The sequence below is a fragment of the Falco biarmicus genome, chromosome W (genome assembly GCF_023638135.1).
Source record: "Falco biarmicus isolate bFalBia1 chromosome W, bFalBia1.pri, whole genome shotgun sequence".
NCBI lineage: Eukaryota > Metazoa > Chordata > Aves > Falconiformes > Falconidae > Falco > Falco biarmicus.
In genome coordinates, this window is record NC_079310.1 from 21,672,744 (window position 1) to 21,694,437 (window position 21,694).

Below are 21,694 nucleotides of genomic sequence, written 5' to 3' on the forward strand. Positions count from 1 at the left end.
GTTGCCTAAAAGGAGCAATAGGAGGATATTTTGCTCTTCTTACTTAATTGAATAATTCTATTATGCAGATTCTGTGGTAAATTGTTTTATTTCTTGTTTTAATTTATCTTAAAATTATTAGAGATACTGCAGTAATTTGCTTCATATAAATGTATATAAGAATGACTAATCTCTTTATAAACAAAAGTTAGCTTTGGAAAAATATATTTCTATTTAAGAAGGAGGATATTGGTGCTTCTACCACCCTAACTTATTATCTCTTTATTGCAAATCCTGAAAAACAGTAGGCACTATATAATTCAGAAATTAAAAATCCATGAATGCTTTCATTGATAAGACTATATGAACATAATTTTCATATTGTGGGAAAATCACTGTGAGGGGGAGAATTAGAGAAAAATTACAGACCTAATAGAAGCATAGTATTACAGAAAGCTTTTTAGGGTAAAATACAGCTATCACCTTCAGGATGGTTGGCATGCACGGAATCTACATCACCACAGTTCCCTAAGCAACACAACCTATCCTAGATGAGTAGTGGAGGGTGGAGCGGAGTGGAGACACATGCGGCCAGGATCTCCTGTACTTCCTGCAGGACTGGGAACCTGATGGTATCATACATCCGATACGCTGCATCGTGGCTGCCATGAGATGTCAGTTGCTGGGCCAACAACTGTGGCAAAGACGAAAGCAGGAGCCTCATTATCTGTGAGAGAAGGTCGGGAACTCAGCGCCCTTAGCACTTCAAGGAAAAGATAAGACAGATGTAGATGAGCTCAACAAGAATGTAAATAAGGAGCCTTCTGAGGAGGAGGTGCTAACTGCTAAAAGAAAACAAACTGCTGATGAGATAAAACTCAAGGATGCTAGGGTAAAATAACTGTGGTAGTGGGAGATCACAATGGCCGCCCCTGAAGAGGATGAATCCCCCACTCGGGGGGCATGCGTAGTAAATTTAAAATGAACTATATCTTTCAATGAAAGCGAGAGAACTTTGCACCAATCATAATAAAGGAATGTATGACTAGAGTCACTCAAGCTCCACCTGAGAGTAAAGAAAAGTATAAAAAGTGAATGAATGAGGGGAGAAGTGGGGAAGACACTATTGAGACTGACTCCTGGGGCTGAGCCTTTCTATTCCTCCCCTTGGGATGCCTTGGGTGAGACTTAAACTAAAAGTGCTTCTTAAGGAAATTTAGAAATATCTCTAGAGAGTTATTCTTTAATGTTTATAGCCAGGCTGTATTGTTTGTAACTTTTCCATTCATTTTATACTTTATAATATTTTATCTGCATGTGCTTTCTTGCAGACAGTCACTATCACTGGCAATCCAAAAACCTGTATATCTGTTGCACAAATAAAACTGCACTGTTAAGTAGGAGGTCATCACAGTTTCTCATTGAACGTGACCAAACCCTAGAGTGTGGCTGTGCCAGTACATGAGCACAACTGGACTGGCAGTGTAGACCGCTATTAGTGTATCCAGAACCATGGTAGTTTAATATACATATTAAACATGACTGAACTGATAGTGGTAAATTTGACATCACTTAGAATGTAAACCTAGCCGCACCTAACCTCCTACCTCGGTGAGGAAAGTTAGAAGCAAGAGGGGGTTATTTTCTGCCAAATTACTCCATCCCCTTTAATGCAACACATATTTTTATTTGAATAGCAAAGGACTAAACAAACAGATATTCTTTAATCAGTCTGGCTAAACTTTTGGTAATATACTACTTAAATTGAAAATACCCTCCAGAAAGATGCTCAGTGCACAGAAGTATGTGCCAAATTATGATAGTTTTCAAAAAACATTTTCATGAGTTTTGATGCAAATCAGACAGCTACCAAATAACAAAATATTAAAAATAAAAGTTATTTCTGAGACAGTAGTAATTTTGGGTTTAGTGGTTACAGAACAGACCTCAGCACCAGCAATAGGACACAAAAATTGAAGAGAGATATTCTTAAAATTAAGGCAGATTTTCAGATTTCTTATTTAGAAGATTTCAGAATTCTTATTAGGAAGAATGGCAGAGAAAGCAAAGGTATCAATGACCATTAAAATGGAACAAAAATAAAAGGAATAGAATTTATTGCTGGAGACCAAGGAATGTCATTCTGAAGTAGACATCTATGCTGTGTCATATGTATCATTCTCTACTTCTATTTCTATTTCTTGCTATTAACTATAAATGGCGTTTTGGATAAGTAGTGCAGATGTGGAGGGATAAATTGCAGACAGGTAAATTTAGTCAAATGAATCCCACCCAAAAAGAAATGAAAAATTGGGCAAGGTTTTGGAGTTATAAGACAAGTTTTCACTCATGATATGTATTTGACCATCTGTCTGAAGACCTGTTGGAATATGCAAGTTGTTGTAGACTTCAGGAACCCTGAAAAGAAGAGGAAGAAATGCAGCTAAATTTACTGGAAAGTATTCTAGTCCACTGACCAAGGGAAAACAGAGAACAGAGAAGGCAAATACTTTGTTACATAACTAGTAAGAAATTGAAAAGTTCCGTGGAGCCCTAGGCCACTGCAGGAGCGGTCTGGAAACTAGGACCATGCGTGGCAATCAGTTAGCTGAGGGGAATGTGCTCGAGCTTGTCTAGACAACAATTAACATGATGAGACATGTTTACAGAGCACAGGGGAGTGGGAGACGGATGGCGCCAAGGATGGCGCCAAGGAAAGGCAACACCTTTCTGTTAATTGCTGGTAGTTAACCACCAATCAGGGATTGCCTAGTATGCAATGCTTAGCTTCAAGAACCAATTAGTTTAAAACGCGCAGCTTCTGAAAGTGTATAAAAACGCGTGCTTCTGTACAATAAATTGACATTTGTTTGCATCAAGCTGCATCCCGTCTCTTCATTCGCCGCAAATTGGTGACCCCGACGTGATGCGTTTAAGGATCTAACGTGAAGGGCTTTTGAATCGCCTATCTGAGCGATATGCAGCGAATCCCACAGAACTTTGAATGATCTGCTGAAAGGAAGCAGGAGCCGGCCTGAAATCCCTCCGGAGTTCAGAGGTGAGCTGTGGGAAATCCGTAACGGGGAATCAGGCTTCGTCCCCAGAAAGAGACGTATATGGACTCATAAAGGGTCTTCTAGTCAGATCAGGGAGTCCGTGCCTCAGTCTCCTCAAATGGTGACCCCTATGGTGGTGTTCCGAAGCCTCGGAAGAATAAGGACGGAAAAAAGACAGCTCGTGGAAGAGGGCTGCGTTCCGGAGGAGACGGCTTGGCTGAACGATCGTCTTGCTGTCTGGACCAGGCGGACAACCTAAACCCCGAGGATAAAAACTGTATTCATCGAGACGGGTGAGCAGCCAAGAAACTTTAGAGACTTTGAAAGAATGAAAGTGTGTACATACAGCAGCCAAATGTATGATGCTGCCGCGGAGGGGAACTCCGTGTCGGGAATGCATTTAACATCTTGGTGGCAAATTCTGACTACTCTTTGCCAAGTGTGGACTAATTCTACTATCGGTGCTAAACCAGAGGAAGCTGTAAATTCCACCGACAGCGCGACTCTTCTCGAGACACCGTCAGCGATGGCGATTCTGTCCACACCTCCTCTGCCCCCAAAGCTTCTGTCACTGATTGCAGGGACCCTCACAACACAGGAGCAAGCACGGGAACAGGACAACTCGGACAATGATTCCATTGACACTGATAAACCTTTTGATCCAGGTCCTATAGATCTGGAAAAGGAGCTAGACCTTTCCCCCACCCCCTTGTCTCTCCCGATGCATTGATTGTATTTTTGGGGAGAGTGAAAGGGAGTCTGAGGGACTGGTGGCAGGAATGCAAGTGGGAAACACTTAAGTGATGGGTTTTGGGAGTCGCTAGGGCATGTTCGGTATTTTGTCAGACAGATCAACCTGCAGAGTGGCAGCCTGTGCAATACGAGGCTGTTAAGAGTTGAGCAAAGCAGTGCGGGAAGGGAGGATTCATAATACATTTGCTATGTCCCTTCTTGAAGTGATGGCAGAGCCTTATACGCTCACACTGCATGATTGGAAGTTACTGCTTTGTATGGTACTAACTGATACAGTATATGATGTGGTTATCTGATTTTTGTGAGCTATGTGTAGTGGCCTTGACTGAAAACCTTAATCGGGGAATTGCTGTTAACTATGAGCAGTTGGCTGGAGCAATTAACTGCCGATTCTGTGACTCGGGCAAGGTATCCCAGGGACAACTATTTGCAAATGAATGAGATGGCTATTAAAGCAGTCAGGATGCGGGAGTCTTGCCACAGTCTTGCAGGGTCCTAGAGAGTCACTAATTTTAATACTAACTTTATTGATTGGCTTCAGAATATTTTGCAACAAGTCGAACATCAGGAAGCTCAAGGGTTGCTTTTAAAACAACTAGCTGTGATAATGCCAATGAAAATTGTAAATGGGCAACTTTCACAATCGCAACCCCAACATGTGTCAAATGATTGTAACGCAGAACTCACAGCAGACTGTAATTCTCAGGCTGAGTTCTGGAATGCAGCATAACAGATTTTTGCTTCTCTAATCTCTTCTGTAAGAATAGTACACGCTCTTAGTAAATTAGGCTGCTAGCTTGCTAAACAAAGTAATAATACAAATACTGTTCTTTTTTTTTCTGGCTTATTAACAGATGTTGATTCTGTCCATCATATGTTGCTACAGAACCGAGTTGCTATTGATTTTTATTATTAGCACAGGGACACAAGTGTGAAGACTTTGATAGGATGTGTTACATGAATCTGAGTGACCACTGTGAATTAATTTACAAAAGTATACAAAACTCAAAAGCCTTAAAACAAAGATCTGCAACAGAGCCAGGGGCGGGATGCCTTTGGTCTCTTCTCACGGCTGGGAAACTTTGGGCCATGACTCAAAAGTATTACAGGATTTATTATAATTATCTTTAACCACCTAACTGATGTTTGCCTTATGTCTCCCATACCTTTTTTTCCTGTATTCAGTGTTTAGTTGATTGTAACATAAAGCAGGTCATGGTCACCCAGCTACACACAACCTTTGCCTTGTCGCAATTAACAAGCAAAAAAGGGGAGGATAGAGAATGTCTGAAGAGAGAGATAGGAGAGGAAGCTGGAGAATTATTTGACCTAACAAGAGATGAGAGAACAGCTAGGTATTGTGAAGGAGACTAGGAAAGATAAACATGGTTATCTAGTGTTTAATAGGTGTCTGCATACTTGTAGAGATATATAGCTATGTAACTACATGAATGATTTCTGCCCTGAGCCTGGTGGAGCATACAGCTGCGGTTTGTGTCCGGTTTGTGTCCGGGCTCAGAGATGTAAATAGGGGCTTCTCTGTTATGGTAAAGTGTTTCTCTTTGCATAAAAAAGAGGGAATGAGGGGAATGACCCCAGAGGTATGTTCAGAGAAGGCATGCTATGTTTCGAACTTTTTGACTGAACCAGTTCTTGTTTGGTGTGCCCTTCCATCTATGTATAATGTTAATCCGAAAGAAGCTGATATTGTTTACACTTTGTCGATAATTGTCTTTCTGTAGATGCTAATGTAGTAGGAGGCTATGATGGGAACGTGTCGCAGCGGTTCTTCTCTTATCCAGAGTAACAGCAGGGAAAGCATTCAAGAGTTAAATCACCTTGTTTGGTAGGCAGTTAAGAATGTGAATCAAAATTGCCACTGCTTTTTGTTGGTGGTTCAAGGACATGGCTGTGAGGATTTGGATGGTACGTGCTGCGTGGATTTTAGGCACCCCATTGCAGCAACATGTTAACAAAATCTGAGAAACTTTCAGCCTTTTTGGCATCCATTCACTCAATTGGCAGTATTGTTTGTTTGCTATTACCTTGGTTGCTGTCATGTTTGCAAGGGCCCTGCAGAACATGGCAAACCCGGTACTAGCTGTTCAAAAACAAAAAGGGGAAATTGTAAAACTGTACGGAACAGAGACAGTGGGTTATTTTGACATTGATAATATGTCTTAGTTGGTTTTTTATTTGTTCTATTACTTGTGCCTTGTTTTTGCTCGGTTTCAGGGGTTCTTTTGTGCAACAGGAAGGGGGAGATGCAGGAGCGGTCTCGAAACTAGGACCATGCCTGGCAATCAGTTAGCTGAGGGGAATGTGCTCGAGCTTGTCTAGACAACAATTAACACGATGAGGCATGTTTACAGAGCACAGGGGAGTGGGAGACGCGTGGCGCCAAGGAAAGGCAACACCTTGCGGTTAATTGCTGGTAGTTAACCACCAATCAGGGATTGCCTAGTATGCAATGCTTAGCTTCAAGAACCAATCTGTTTAAAACGCGCACCTTCTGAAAGTGTATAAAAACTCGTCCTTCTGAACAATAAATTGACATTTGCTTGCATCAAGCTGCATCCCGTCTCTTCATTCGCCGCAAATCACTTTCCAAGAAAGTAGTTAAAGGAAGTAGTAGTAGTACTGGGAATACAATGTTCAGTTCTGCTTTCATTATAAAAAATATTGATTAACCACAAAGGGTATGAAAGAGACCCAAAAAACCTGTTATAAATTGAGACCACAATAGATCATAATCCAATTAAATTTTTTATTAATTATAGCAAGTAGAATATGAGCAAAAACAGCGCTGGACGACAGGGGAGTCTGCGCTCCGCCAACTGCCGTACTGAGCAGTTCAAACAGTCCCTTTTTATACTTTTTTTTTACTTTCGTGTTCATGAAGTAGTGGAGGTGTTGGCCCTTCATTCATATGCACAAGCAGCATCCTGGACACCTGGCGGTGATCTTATCTTTCACAAGCGGCATCCTGGACACCTGGCGGTGATCTTATCTTTTGTTGCCTAATCTTTACATTGGGCTTAACATAAATCTTAATAAACAATACCCTAGTCCATAGTTTCTTACAATTCCCCCTTTTTCTTTTTATCCTATTATTGTTTATTAGACGCTGCTTTCATTCTCGGCACTGTGAACAAACCTTTTTCCACAATCCCAACATTTATCATAACACTCACAAGGTAATACCTCACAATTACAATAGGCATAGTTTTCACATGGCATAACGCATTCGCAACAATCTTCATCCTCATTAATAGATACACTCTTATATTTTGCCCTAGACCTCGTAGTTAAAATAAGCAATTTAGCTATGCCAAACCGTTCTCTAATAAAGTGTAGCGTAATATACAATGCCCAAATATAAGTCCCAGAATCAACATAATAAGTGGTCCTGCTAAAGCAGACAACAAAGTGGTTAGCCAAGGTGAGATATTAAACCAGTTTTCATACCATGACCTGCCCGCCTCACGATCTTTCTTACATTGATCTAACCTTTTCCGGAGTTCAGACATGGTGTCCTGGACTACTCCAGTCCTGGGGAAGTTCGGCCATTGTTGCTTTAGTGTCCCATTGTTCTGGTTCTTTTCTCCACAGTTTGTTCCTCCTCTGCCTTGCCTGTCGACTCGGTTGCTTCAAGCCACGGGGTGTACCATCTTCTCGGCAGCAAGGGAATTCTTCAGGAGAACGGCTGCTTCGGGCTTTCTGCCTGTTTACATAGGCTTCCCACTTTGCAGCTTTAATTGCCACCCACATTGTTCCCATTTGTCCGAGTAAATTTGAGTTTCAGTTCTTTTTTATCTGGGGTTACTTTCCACGAAGTTGCAGGGGCTTTCTTAATCCGGGTATGGTGAATCCAAGAATTCTGTCCCTCAACCTTGATTGCAGTGTAGGTGGTGAGTAGGACTTGAAAAGGTCCGGTCCACTGTGGTTCCAGGGTTTTATCTGCAAAACACTTAACGTATACATAGTCTCCTGGTTGTATAACGTGAACAGGTCCATCCAGACCCCTACTGCGTGTTCCCATCACATGCTTCTCAATTCTTATTAGTTGTTTGTTTAGTGCCACCATATAGGAAGTCATTGTTTCTTCACCAATCTGTGAAGACATCCCCTTTTGTACCCCATAGGGTCGTCCATATAAAATTTCAAATGGGCTAAGCCCCTCTTTTGCTCTGGTCTAGTTCGAATTCATGTAAGAGCTAATGGCAAAGACTGGGGCCAAGTTAGATTTGTTTCTTGGCCTAACTTGACAATCATTTGTTTGATTAGATGATTCATCTTTTCCACCTGGCCACTCGATTGTGGTCAGTATGGGGTATGTAATTGCCAATCTATTCCTAGATGGTGGCTGATCTGTTGTACTATTCTGGACACAAAATGTGGTCCTCTATCCAAGGACATTACTGCTGGGACTCCAAACCTAGGTATTATCTCTTGGAGTAGTATTTTGGTCACTTCCCGGGCTTTAGCAGTTCTGCACGGGAAGGCTTCTGGCCAACCTGAAAAGGTATCCATTAGTACCAACAAATATCGATACCCCCCTTTTCAAGGAAGTTCCGAGAAATCGATCTGCCAATGTTGCCCTAGAACATTCCCTCTGCTAATGTTCCCTAGTTTTATTTTATTTGCTGTATTGGGATTATTGCGTAAACACATTTCACATTGCTGAGTCACCTGTTTTATTACAGTATACAAGTTTCGCCCTTTCAATTTCTGATTTAGACTTTTATATAAAGTATCAGCTCCCCAATGCGTCTTATTAATAATAGGGCTGTGGTCCATATTAAATTGGATGGTACCACTATACAACCATCCCTTAAATAAGTCCATTTACTTAATTTTATTTTATAATTCATGTCCTGAATTACCTTTAAGTTTTCTTTAGAATAGTTTGGCTCTTGATCTGTACTTACAGTTTGGATTTTATCGTCTGGTATTAAGGATAATTCCTCCTTTCCTACCTCCTCTGTTACTCGTCTGGCCTCATGGTCGGCCAGGCAGTTTCCAATTTCCAAATCAGTGCCTCTATGGGCCACCTTATGTTCTTCCTTGCTGGATGACCCTCTTATAACAGAGGGGGCCATTCCTCACATCAAGGTCTGGCATGGCATATGTTCCCACCGCTCAACGCCTACTGGGTTGCAGCCAGCAGCGGAGCTCAAGAGTCTTCTTGGTGGCAAACACCGAGGCCAACCCAGTCTTGCCCTTGACTATGGTAGGAGGCACCTGACCAACCTTATTCCTTGTACTTCATTGTCAATGCGGTTTCATCTGCACATCCCATAACAAGTCACTGTCATGGCAAAACACACAGATTTACATTAGTAGAACTACTACAGAGTGTATTTTATTTCACTTCACTTTTTCTGCCAATATCCCCACAGCCTTGCTGACCAAGGGATATTGTTTTTATCTGAACTGGGCAAGCCTCCCCCTTATCATTTTTACTGTAACAGGTAAAGCATTTCTCACCTTTCCTGGAATTTATTTTCAGATACACCTGGTTAAAAATTTCTTTTACTTCAGGGAGGTCCTCTTTTCCTCTTTTCTGTTGAATTAAAGATAATATCAATATTTCAATTACTTGATCGTATTTAACTTTTAATTTCATTTCCCCTTCTTTAAACGTCTAGATGTTCTAATAAATCTCATGCCAACAAAGATTTTAGTGAATTTGGCATTCTTTTTTTTTTTTTTTTTTTTTTTTTACTTTGTACTTTAAAGGTTTCAGGATGTTTTCCTGGTGGCCAGCAGCTCCCACAACTGTAACAAATTTATTTATTTATTTATTTTTTACTGAAGTTTAACAAGTAAGTTGGTTTTGTATTCACTAAAATTCCACCTCATACCCATTCCCTGCCCTAGAGGGGCCGTTACCGGTCCTGTTGTACTGCAAATGCTGCAGCAATTGGGGTGACATTCAGGTCCTTCTGCTCAATCGTCAGCAACAGCAATCCCCTCCTCCTCCCCAGCAGAAGGGTTCGGGGCAGGAGATGCTGTTCCTGCTCTGCAGGTTACACAAGCCTGCCTCTGCAGCAGCACTTCTGTTTTAACTCTTTCTTACCCTGAATGCAAATCTGCTACTTGTTGCTTTAAGTCTGTGTTCTTACATATCAGGCCTTCGCAGGCAAACAGAAAACACCCTGCCATGCATCCCAGCATGATTCAGTCGCACCTTCGAGGGGGTACAGGGGTTTGTACAAACTCACCCCAACACTTACACACACACACACACGCCTCAGGTTTTACATACATCAGTACAAGTTTTTATATCTTACAACGTGTTTCATTCTGGTTGCTCCACAGAAGGAACCGCAACCTGAACTTTTTAACACAAAAATTTCAACAAGAATATCTTTCTAGTTTAGGTCTCAGTTTTTTCCTATCCTTTTCTAGAGCCACAATCAAAGATCAGGTGATGTTAATCCCACACTCTTTCTAGTGCTAGTACCATAGGATCCCGAGGGGGTACTAATCCACAGTCCTTTTGCCACTCAGGTTTGTCCTGGAGGACAAAGAACATGTCTGCATATGATACTTCATCCCATTTTCCCTCTGTCCTCAGAAACAACATTAATTGCAGGAGAGTGTTATAATCTAACGTTCCTCCCTCCTGAGGCCATTTCGCATCACTCTCCAATTTATACAAAGGCCACCACTGATTACAATATTTAACCAATTTCCTTCTATTTTCGGTACTACCATGTCCTAAAATATCACTCCAATGTTTTAATATACAACCCAAGGTCGATTTTTCACAGGGCTTACTCCTTCCATTTCCCATTTTGCAATTTTAATTACTTTGGGGTTTGTTTGTTTGGTTTTTTTTTTTTTTTTTTCCGGCCGCCTTAGCCACCCAAGGTCAGAAACGCGGATAGAGCTTCTTACTCGTTTTGCACTCAAACGTGTGTCTCAAGCACTCTTGCACTCACACTCAGTCAAAATAATTAAGCTATACACGGAAAATCAAAATGCGCATCTCAATCACACCATTCACACTCTCCGGGCAGCCCGCAGTCACACAAGCAGTATGTTATACGGTACCGTGCACTTATGTACAAACTCTTAGGAACACTAACAGTTCACAAAGTATGCATTTCAATGAACAATTGTCAAAAACCAAACAATAAACAAAAACCAATTTTTCCTGGTCTTAAGCAGAGTGTTAAGTTTTCCGCTATTTGCCACGAATTACCAGAATGTTAATATTTTTCAACATACATTTCATAACTCCGAGTTATGAACATATAACAAGACAACACATAGAACAAACAAGACACAGAGCGCTATTTCAGTTGTTACATTCCAGGAATTCCCCAATTCTTAAGACAACCTAGAGGAAGTTTTTAGCTTCCTCTTTTTCCTACGCAAAAGTTTCCCTTTTACTTTTGCTGTGAGGTCCCTCTTGTTCCTGTGAGATTCCGCCTTATTCCGTCCCGCCCCCCGCTTTCCGTCACGAGGCCTCCGGGCTTTTAGGAATGGCAGTAACCTCGGGTTTGCTCGATCTGCCCTCAAGATCGCTAGCGGCCACCCCTTGGTCAGCAAACCCCCTCCCAAGGTACCTTTCCTCCTGGGGACTACGCTGCGCGCCGGACGTCTCCGTGCGTCTCACCAGCCGCCCCGTTACTAAACATACCGTTTTATCCGCGGATCCAGGGGTTTCTCTTCTGCTCCCGGGTGAACAGCTGAGAAGAGGAGGCTCCTCCGAGGAAATCTCCCGGGGCGCGCCTAGGAGCGTCCGCTCCGCAGCTGGTCCCTCAGCCGAGCAGAAATCCTCCTGCCTGGCTCGCCAAACTGACGTGCAGAATTTGACTCTATAACTCGAAAGTTATAAAGTAGGTATGTTTATTGCGCGCAGATGCACGGGGGATCGCTCCTCCACAAGCGTGCATGCCCGAAATGATGAACCATCTCACATTTATACAATGAACAAATGAATATTCAATTAACGCCTATACATATTCGTTACCTAAACCCCGCTTCGTATGTTAATTAGCTTATCAGTCCGTTTCCTGGAATGTGGTGGTCTTGCAGGTTTGTAGGTGATTCATGTTCTTGTGACCATCCGATCTTCTTCAGGTGATTCATGTCCTTGTGACCACCCGATCTTCTTCAGGTGATTGTGACCACCCAATCTTTTCCAGCAAGGAGACTTAGCACTCCCTCCCTCTAGATAGCATTAGAATGTCTCTCATCTTTTCTCATTCTCTTTTAAATAGCCCCTTTGTTAGAGGAAGAAGGGCAGGCGTCTCCCCGTCTCCCCTTTGTTAGAGGAAGAGGGGCAGGCGTCTCCCCAAAACTGTAGTTGTCACCGCACCCATGACTAGTCACCATACCCACATTCCTTAAGCAGACACATACAATCACAATCCATGTCCATTATCCCCATTTCACATTATTTCTCCATATCACTTTTATGTCCATTATATCAAGAGATCAATTTATGGGGGCAGCCTCATAAATTTTGTTATTGTCAGAAGCTATTCTGCACTAACTAGGTGAGGATACAATCCAAAAATAGACTGAAGATTTCATAAAGGGGTAATAAGTTTGTTTTCCTAATAATCTTGCAATTCTTTGTCCAGAATCTTCTCTGTTTAGAGCAAGTGCAATGGAAGAATTGAAATTATTTTTCTTTTATATATATTTTTATTTCAGTACATAATAAAGTTGTACATGTATTTTATTTTTGGAATTTAATTCAATACAGAAAATTGTCTTTTACATTAATGTGTTCATCTGTTTTGCTTCCTTGGTTCTCAAGGTACATCACTGGTATAATAACATGTGTTGTATACAACACAGAAGACCACTGATGTTTAAACAAGTTGTTTTGGCTGTGGTTTGCATTTGCACATTTTCTTTTAATGTTAGATTTTGTAAAACAGTTTTAATTCAAAGTTTATTCTTCATGCATAACATTGGCTTTTTAAATTGCTTACTGCATTTTATTCTCTTAAAATATTCTTTTAGTAATTCTTAGTAATATTTAGAATATAATGACTACTGATATGACATGTTTCTTCATTTAATTCATAGAATCCTAGAATTGGTTGGAAAAGAACTTTAAGATCAAGTCCAGCCATTAACCCAGGACTGCCAAGTCCACCACTAAACCATGCCTCCAAGCACCACGCCTACATGTCTTTTAAATACCTCCAGGGATGGCAACTCAACCACTTCCCTGGGCAGCCTGTTTCAATGCTTGACCACCCTTTCAGTGAAATTTTTTTTTTCCTAATATTCAATCTAAACCTCCCCTGGCACAACTTGAGACTATTTCCTCTCATCCTATTAGCTTTGGTGTTAAAAAAGCCTTGTTTTCTCCACCTTCAGTAATGGATAAACAATAAAAGATGTTTATTTACTCATGAGTCACGTCATGGTTTTATATTATATTTAAAGGTATTTAATTGCCTAACATGTCTTTCTCAAAAAACGGAAAAGTGACCTGCATTGTGACTTCTCTTTTTCTGATAGATGGCTAAAGGTTTAGACTAAGGTCCTGACTTATCATCCTTTATTTGTGAGTACTGTTTCAGTAGTTCTCCTGTCTTAGTGGAATATTCATACAAATTAAGGATGCCTCAGTTAAGCATACAGTGTGTCATTTACCTTTAATAATTTATGCTTCGATTGCTTTAATTTACACTTATGAATATTTGTTATCTTAATCTTTTTTTTTCCTTTGACCAATGAATTTCAGAAGTTCTAGCTTGGTTCATTTTTTCTGGAGGTCTGGAGGAAATGTTGCTGAATATATATTGCTTAATGTTGCACAATTTTAATGCATCTTTAAAGGAAATTGTTAAAAAGTGAATTTAATTATTCCAGCCTGTGACTGAAGACAAAAGAGGGTTTTTTTACACAGATATGACTTTTAAAGCATGCCAGATGTTGTGAAATGAGCTATATAAGAACTGAAATAGATGCTTACTATTCACAAAGTTAGGCATGTTCCTCAGAAAAGAGATCCTTTAACCAGTTATTTTTCCTTCTCTCATCTGTCCTTTTCTACATGAATTGGTGTTTTATTTTTATTATATTGAGTGTCTTTCTTCCTCCTTGACAAGTAGGAGAAAGGATTTATTACTCAGATCATGAAGTACTCCATATAATAATTCCTGCTTCAAAAATAAGAATACATTACAGGCAACAATATGGTTTCACTTACACAAGGCATCACCTGATACACTGGAGAAATTCTCAGTAATTCCTTACCCCTTCCCAGTATTTTATGACATCTTCAAAAACTTTGCTTAATTCTGTCCTTTTATTTATTGATAACTCCCCATTCAAATTAGGACATTATTAGTAATATTCTCAGTTGGCTGTTTTGAAATGAGTTTGATCTTGGACTTAAGCAGCTAGTCAGAACTCTTTTTTTCCAGTTAATATTGCTTTGCTCATTAGGCTTAGAAAGTGTGTTTCTTATTAACCAGCATTAGTTTGACCTCTTTTTCCCAACACTTTACAATATTCTGTCAACATTTTAAAATATTCTGAAAATGGAACAATCTTCCAAGCAAGCCTTGTTGGAGCCAGATCTTACTTGTGAGAATCAATCTGGTAAGAGGTCAGACTAAGAAATCTACAGAGCCTTCTTCTCCACTCACCAGCTCATCTCTTCATTGTTCATAGGTCATCCTTATACTAAAGTTGTAAAGGTATCCAGCCTCAGAGTTCTTACTGATCAGCACCTACAAATACTGTATATTGCTCATAGCTTTGGAACAGAAGTACAACAGTGAGACCCATGAGCTCTAGCATCACTTCTAATGGCGATCTCTAATGATTTGTGAACTTTGTAGCCTTTATGACTTTCTGAGAAAGTACTAACTTGCCTTCACTTTACAAATAAAACTCAGTAAACTTGCAGAAGAACATTCTAGAAAGAGGTGATATTAGACACCATATTTCCAGTGTGGCAGGCCAAAATTTTGTCAGCTGAGCAGTAAGGTCTTTCAAATTCACAGTTATTCAGTACTGTCATGGTTAAACCCTGGCTGGCAGCCAAGCACCACGGGCAGCTGCTTGCTCACTCCCCCTCACCCAGAGGGATGATCAAAAAGGAATGTAAAACTCAAGAGTTGAGATAAGAACAATTTAATAGGTAAAGCAAAAGCCGCACACACAAGCAAGCAAAGCAAGGAATTCATTCACTACTTCCCATCGGCAGGCAGGTGTTCAGCCATCCCCAGGAAAGCAGGGCTCCATCACACATAATGATTACTCAGGAAGACAAAGGCCATAATGCTGGATGTCCTCCCCTTCCTTCTTCTTCCCCCAGTTTATATACTCAGCATGACGTCATATGGTATGGAATACCTCTTTGGCTAGTTCGGGTCACCTGTGTTGGCTGTGTCACCTCCCAATTTCCTTTGCGCCTCCAGCCCTCTCGTTGGCAGGGCCCGAGAAACCAAAAAGTCCTTGATTTAGTATAAACTTTACCCAGCAACAACTAAAACCATCAGTGTCCTATAAACATTGTTGTCACACCAAATCTAAAACATAGCACTGCACCAGCTACTAAGAAGAAAATTAACTCTATCCCAGCTGAAACCAGGACAAATACATGCACATATCTACACCTGAAATGTAATTCCTTTCTTACACACTTGCTTTACCAGGCACTACTTACTGGATGCTTTTATAGAACAGAAAAGTATATGAATGTGCTAACTTTCAGTTGTCCCACATCTAATGTATTAATTCAGTGGCTGAAAGGTCTGTTGACTAATATGATGGATGTGACAACCAGATTGACTGATACAAGAAATTACATATACTGCATTTAATAAATGACATCAATACAGAATATCATGCTTTATGTGCTTTTTTTTTGGTTTTTTTTTTTGTTTAGTGTCTAACAGCTTTAACATTTTCAATACATGATATGTGGATTCAATTTAGAAGAAGGAATGAAAACTGGCTTTTATGAAATAGTGAAGAGACACTTCTCTTGATGCATTTTAAAACTCTTTCAAATTTTTTTCTAGCTTGAATCAGCATTAACCAAACAGATCATTGTTTTGAATGGAAATAGTATGATTATACTTAGGCAACTTTGAAAATTGCCATGATACATTGTATTGGGTTTGCATGGCCAGGTTTTGGTAGCAGGGGGCTTCAGGGGTAGCTTCTGTGAGAAGCTACTAGAAACTTCCCCTATGTCCAATGGAGCCAATGCCAGCCAGTTCCAAGACAGACAGGCAACTGGCCAATGCCGAGCCAATCAGTGACTGTGGTAGCCCCTCTGTGATACCATATTTAAGAAGGGGGAAAAGTTGCTGTAGAACAGCAATTGCAGCCAGAGTGAGGAGTGGGAATATGTGAGACAACTCTGCAGACACCAATGTCAGTGAAGAAGTAGGGGGAGGAGGTGCTCCAGGCACTGGAGCAGATATTCACCTGCAGCCTGTGGAGGACCCCACACTGGAGCAGGTGGATGCACCTGAAGGAGGCTGTGACCCTGTAGGAAGCCCATGCTGGAGCAAGCTCCTGGCAGGACTTGTGGACCCTGCTGTAGGAAGCCCATGCTGAAGCAGGCTCCTGGCAGGACCTGTGATCCTGTGAAGAGAGATCCCATGCTGGAGTAGGTTTGCTGGCAGGGCTTGTGACCCTGTGGGGGACTCATGCTGGAGCAGTCTGTTCCTGAAGGACTGCATCCTGTGAAAGGGACCCACTATGGAGCAGTTTGTGAAGAACTGCAGCCTGTGAGAAGGACTCATGTTGGAGAAGTTTGTGGAGGACTGGCTGACATAGGAGGGACCCATCGCTGGGAGCAGGGGAATAGTGTGAGGAGTCATCCCCCTGAGGAGGAAGGAGTAGCAGAGACTACATGTGATGAACTGACCGCAACCTCCATTCCCTGTCCCCCTGTGCTGCTCAGAGGGAGGAGGTAGAGAAAATCAGGAGTAAAGTTAAGTCAAGGAAGAAAGGAGGGGTGGGGGAAGGTGTTTTTAAGATTTGGTTTTATTTCTTATTATCCTACTCTGATTTGATTGGTAATAAATTAATTTCCCTAAGTCAAGTCTGTTTTGCCTGTGACGGTAATTGGTGAATGATCTCTCCCTGTCCTTATGTTGATCCACAAGCCTTTTGTTATATTTTCCCTCCCCTGTCTAATTGAGGAGGGAAGTGATATAGAGGCTTTGGTGAGTACCTGGCATCCAGGCAGGGTCAACCTACCACATAAATACACATCATATAAGATTTAAAATATTTCTTCTCTTATTTCTGTCTTAGACCAGCTGTTTTTAATTTTAAAACTCAAGCAAGGGATTTCAATAATAATATTTTATATCACATATCATCTTTTAAATACTAATAATATAGTGTTTTATTGTGTAATATTGAATATGTTTATAATAACAATATTGCATAACAATATACTATTACTACTTTGGTATGAAATTGTTTATATCTTTTACATTGTATATTGTACATTATATATTATTTCTTAATATATATTCAACTAAGTATGTGACATACAGCTGTATTTGAAATAAGAAGGGAAATGGACAAGTTACACACAGAACTATAAATTATCTATTTCTTTGTGACTGGAATTCTGAAATAATTCTGTTTCAGCCACATATTCTTACCCCCTTCACAGCTAAGCTGTGCAAGTGCCACCCTTCAACAGCTTGTCCTGTCCTGGCTTTAGGATCCCTTTGGACAATCCAGAATATTTACTCTAAACTCTAATACTCTAAAAAAAAATGGCAAAAAGTGCAAAGCTTTCCTGTCATTCAAGTCTTGAAAATATAAATTCTATAGGATAAATAACAGTACCAGTAAGAATATCATAATTCAGGGTGTATTGCTTACTATGGCATTGGGTGTAATGAGAGACATATGTGTTCATAGAATACTAATAGGAGCTTCCATACGTGGCCTCCTAAAGTGCCTTGACTGCTCCTTCTACTCCAAGCTTGTATCACTCTGTTACCGAAATCTTGGAATAAAAAACTTATCAACACCAATGTGATGTAGATAAGCAGACGCTTCTTTATTAACGGCCGGGTGTGCGAGTGAGTCCTTTCACAATCAACGCACACCAAGTTTCAAAATCATACACCTTATATAGGACTTATGCATGAATACTTAATGAATATGTATAAACATAGTATTTCCCAAAAATCATTAACATACTCTCCTCCCATATCCGATTCTGCGCAGTAAAGGTTAGAAAGGTCCAGAAATGGGTCTGAGGTATTATTCGGGTAGATGGTACATGAGTCGGTGGTCGCGATGCCCCCTGCCAGAATTACCTTTTACCTACATTCACTGTTTCTTGGCAGGTAACTATGAGTTGTTTCATTTGACTCTCCCCAGTTCCCATTAATTCTACATTCTGACATTTCAATACATTCTCCTAGGCTACACGTAAACACTGTATCCAATCATGCATTCAATCATGAAACTGTTATCTAATTTCTAATCGTTCCTACTAGGTGATTCTGACCAATCCCTTCGGCCTTGGTATGGGGCTGTACAGAGGATTTCATAGTAGCTGTCAGTTGCTATGCAAACACAAACTCCACTAAGATATTTCTTATAACTCTATATTCCTATTAAAATCAAATATGGTTAATTAATTCTAACTAATAGCAGATATGTAACAACTTGGGAGATGTCCCTTTAAGAAGTACCCTCTAAACACAGAAGTGGGTAGGACCAAAGCTGTAGTGAAATGGATGCTTCAGCCAGTGTTAGCTGCTGGGTTGTGCTTCTGTGGCAGAAAGTAGTCTTGGATGTTCAGGTCATCCCCCTTACATTATACAAAAATACCCTTTACGTGGATGGTAGCAGTTACAGGGGCTGAAGAAGACTAGTAAGAGGGAACACCAGGAAGATACTAACCAACAGAGGAATGAAGTGCAGGGAAGGCTGTATGTCTTCTATATAGTCCTTTGTTAGATGTGTTCAGATTAAAATGTACAGGACCTTAACTTAGACAAAGAGCAGATACCACATTATATTAACTGGAGGACTAGAAGATATAACTCACACAACCAGCTTTCTTTTGGCTTTGAAATTAGCAGTAAGATTTCAAGTTGTTTAGTGAAGAATGAACTCCAAAGCTTTCTCTATAATTGGAGGCATTCATAATGTGCCCTCTATCAATTTTCTGGTGCCTAATAATGTAGTTTAGTTAATGTTGCAAGTTTTCCCTCATTTGGGGCACTAATATGGTCTCTCACTTATACACCTATTCCTTGAAACTTGAAGGAATGTGATATTTTTCAGTAGCATTGATGCATACACATGGGCACACACTGACTGAATAATGTAAATTCCTTAGGAAACATTTAATGCAGAATTTCTATGTCTTTTTGCCAGCTCCTCTAAGAAGCTAGATGAACCTCTAACAAAACTATGGGATTCATCTAAGAGGCTAACACCAAGAGACTTACTTTTTAACAGTAATAGCTTTAATTTTTTTTATTATTTATGTTGCAAATATACCAGCATGTTATACTGCTTTCTTGCCTAATATTAGACAAACAAGTCTCACTTCATTCCCAACCTGCTTGTTGCAAACATAATAGCAAACTAATGTGGTCACATTTCTTAAAAAAGACCTACTACAACGTAAATATTTTGTATATTCTGCAAGTCTAAATTTTTTCTTAAAGCAATAAATGCCTAGAAAAGCAACATCCCTTTATACAATGCAAACTACAGAGCTACATGAAGAGCAAAGGATCTTGAAGTGATAAAGTGTTTTTTTTCCTCTCTTACATGAGATATTTTCAGAGGAAGGATATTCCAAAAATTTAAATGTGGAATTTTGACATTTTCTTTCTAATAATTTTAGTGAAACTATTAAGATACTAATGGGCTAGCTTTAGTGTATATATGTATTTTAATTGTAATTCACTGTAAATGTCACAGTGCCAAACATCCCCAGCAAACAAGTTCAATATTTAGAATCATAGAATCATTTAGGTTGGAAAAGACTCTTAAGATCTTCAAGTCCAACCATTAACCTAACACTACCTGTCGCGACGGAGGGAAGACACAGTCACTCAATATGAGTGATCAGCAGACTTCCTTTATTGTCTCTTACAGTCACCTTTTATGCCCTCTTATAATTAGCTCATACATATTACAAAAGTTAAGCTCATTATTGGTTAGGTGCCTAAATACCAAGCCCGCCCCTAGTTTCTCTTCTGTAGTCATCTGTTCCCACCTGCAACATTTTTTCCCACCAAAATCTTCCTGTTATTGTGTAACAAGGACAGCCAAAGACAGTGTATTTTGCTTTACTTCAGATAAGCTGAGAGCGATGTGCATTTTTGTCCAGCCAGCTGGACTATGTCTATGTGACCCTTTTCAGCTAGCCAGTTATCCACAATTCCCCCGTTTTTATTTTGGGCGACATAGGCCTGGTTGACCATTTTCAATAACAGCATTTTAACACAGGAAAATACACAGCCAACTTATAAAATCTCTGTTCAGAAGTGTAATTCCAGAAATACTTGAAAAATAAAGTTAGCTTGAAGCTTTAATTTAGATGCTCTTTCTGTTCCAGTAATATAAAAAGTTTAAAAACTTCAAAGGTAATTTTAAAGTTCTGAACCTGGACTGATGCAAGCTCAAAACCCAAAAAGAAACCAAACTGATGTTTGACTAGGAATATTTGCAAATATTTTAGTGAAAAATCCCTGACCATTAACAATTTTCTGTCCAAATAACAACTGCCCTTATGCAACCAACCAGTCCATACATTTTCTGAAGAATACCTCATTGATATCAAAGAATTAACAAAGGGAAGAAATTAGTTCTAAGCTATATACATTCATAAGTGGATTTTTCAATAGTTACATACAGATTTACACACTAAGCCATAATGGCTTGTAGGTGATACACACAAGAAGAGTACGTTGCTTATCTGTCTGAATGTCTATGCTAAATTTGACAACTATGCCACAAGCCAAGCCTACATGGGTGCTGTATGTTATGCACGTTCCTTAACAAACAGAAGTATAATAGGTAAATTCCCAAGATCTAGTCCCCAACCTAATTATATTATTTTGTAGCCAATTAAGGAAAATAACACAAATGTGCATATCTACATGTGCACACACCTTTTAGTTCAGAACCAATCTGTGATAAAAGGCCTTAGCCTTATGGCATCATCGAAACTTAACGAGTACAGTAATTAAAAATGCAGTCTTACTGTAAGGGCGATTTATGCTGACATTCCCTCAAATGCTACACGTGAGTATTTCTCACTCAACTGCCTCAAGTTAAAATAGTAGTATTTGTTAATATGTATTAAAAAATCATTAATTCTCTACAATAGCAGTTGACTTCCATAACACTATGTAAGCAAAAGAGGCTTAAGATGGGTTTTCTGAATACTAACAACTTATTTTAGACTGTCTAAACTCAGGTCTTGAAAGATTTCACTCTGCCAGACATAGAAACACTGTTGCACTCCAGTTGTGATATCCCTTTTCCCAAGTTGTCACATGCACATCTCGCTCAAGCAACGTTATTGTTAAAGTTTCTCTCTGCTACATAAAAGCATATTGCACTTGTAGATATAAAAGACAGCACCCTTACTTAGATTATTACCTTATTCCCTCATAACTCTTAGTATCTCTGATTTCATCACTTCAAAAATTCACCAGAAGCAGATAAAACCACAGCCTCAGACTAAACTACACCTTAACTGCTGATTCAAATAAAGGCATTCTCTTCAGATATGCCTAATGCTTACAAATAATTTTGGCTGGTTTTGATCAAAAAACTATTATTACAATAATGATCAAAAATAATAATCCCGTTTGCAAAATGCCTTTAAGCCAGCCTCCTAGTCCCAACCAATTTCCACATTCAGAATACAGCATAAATACAGAATACAGAATAAA

General features: G+C 39.8%; 1 long non-coding RNA gene across 1 annotated transcript; it reads right to left on the reverse strand.

The window, feature by feature from the left end:
• Nucleotides 1–4,613: 4,613 nt before the first annotated feature.
• Nucleotides 4,614–6,314, reverse strand: LOC130142026 (uncharacterized). Its single transcript, XR_008819266.1, has 2 exons — nucleotides 4,708–6,314; nucleotides 4,614–4,668 (listed from the first exon to the last, which is right to left on the reverse strand). It is a non-coding gene; the product is annotated as an uncharacterized LOC130142026 (long non-coding RNA).
• Nucleotides 6,315–21,694: the final 15,380 nt, after the last annotated feature.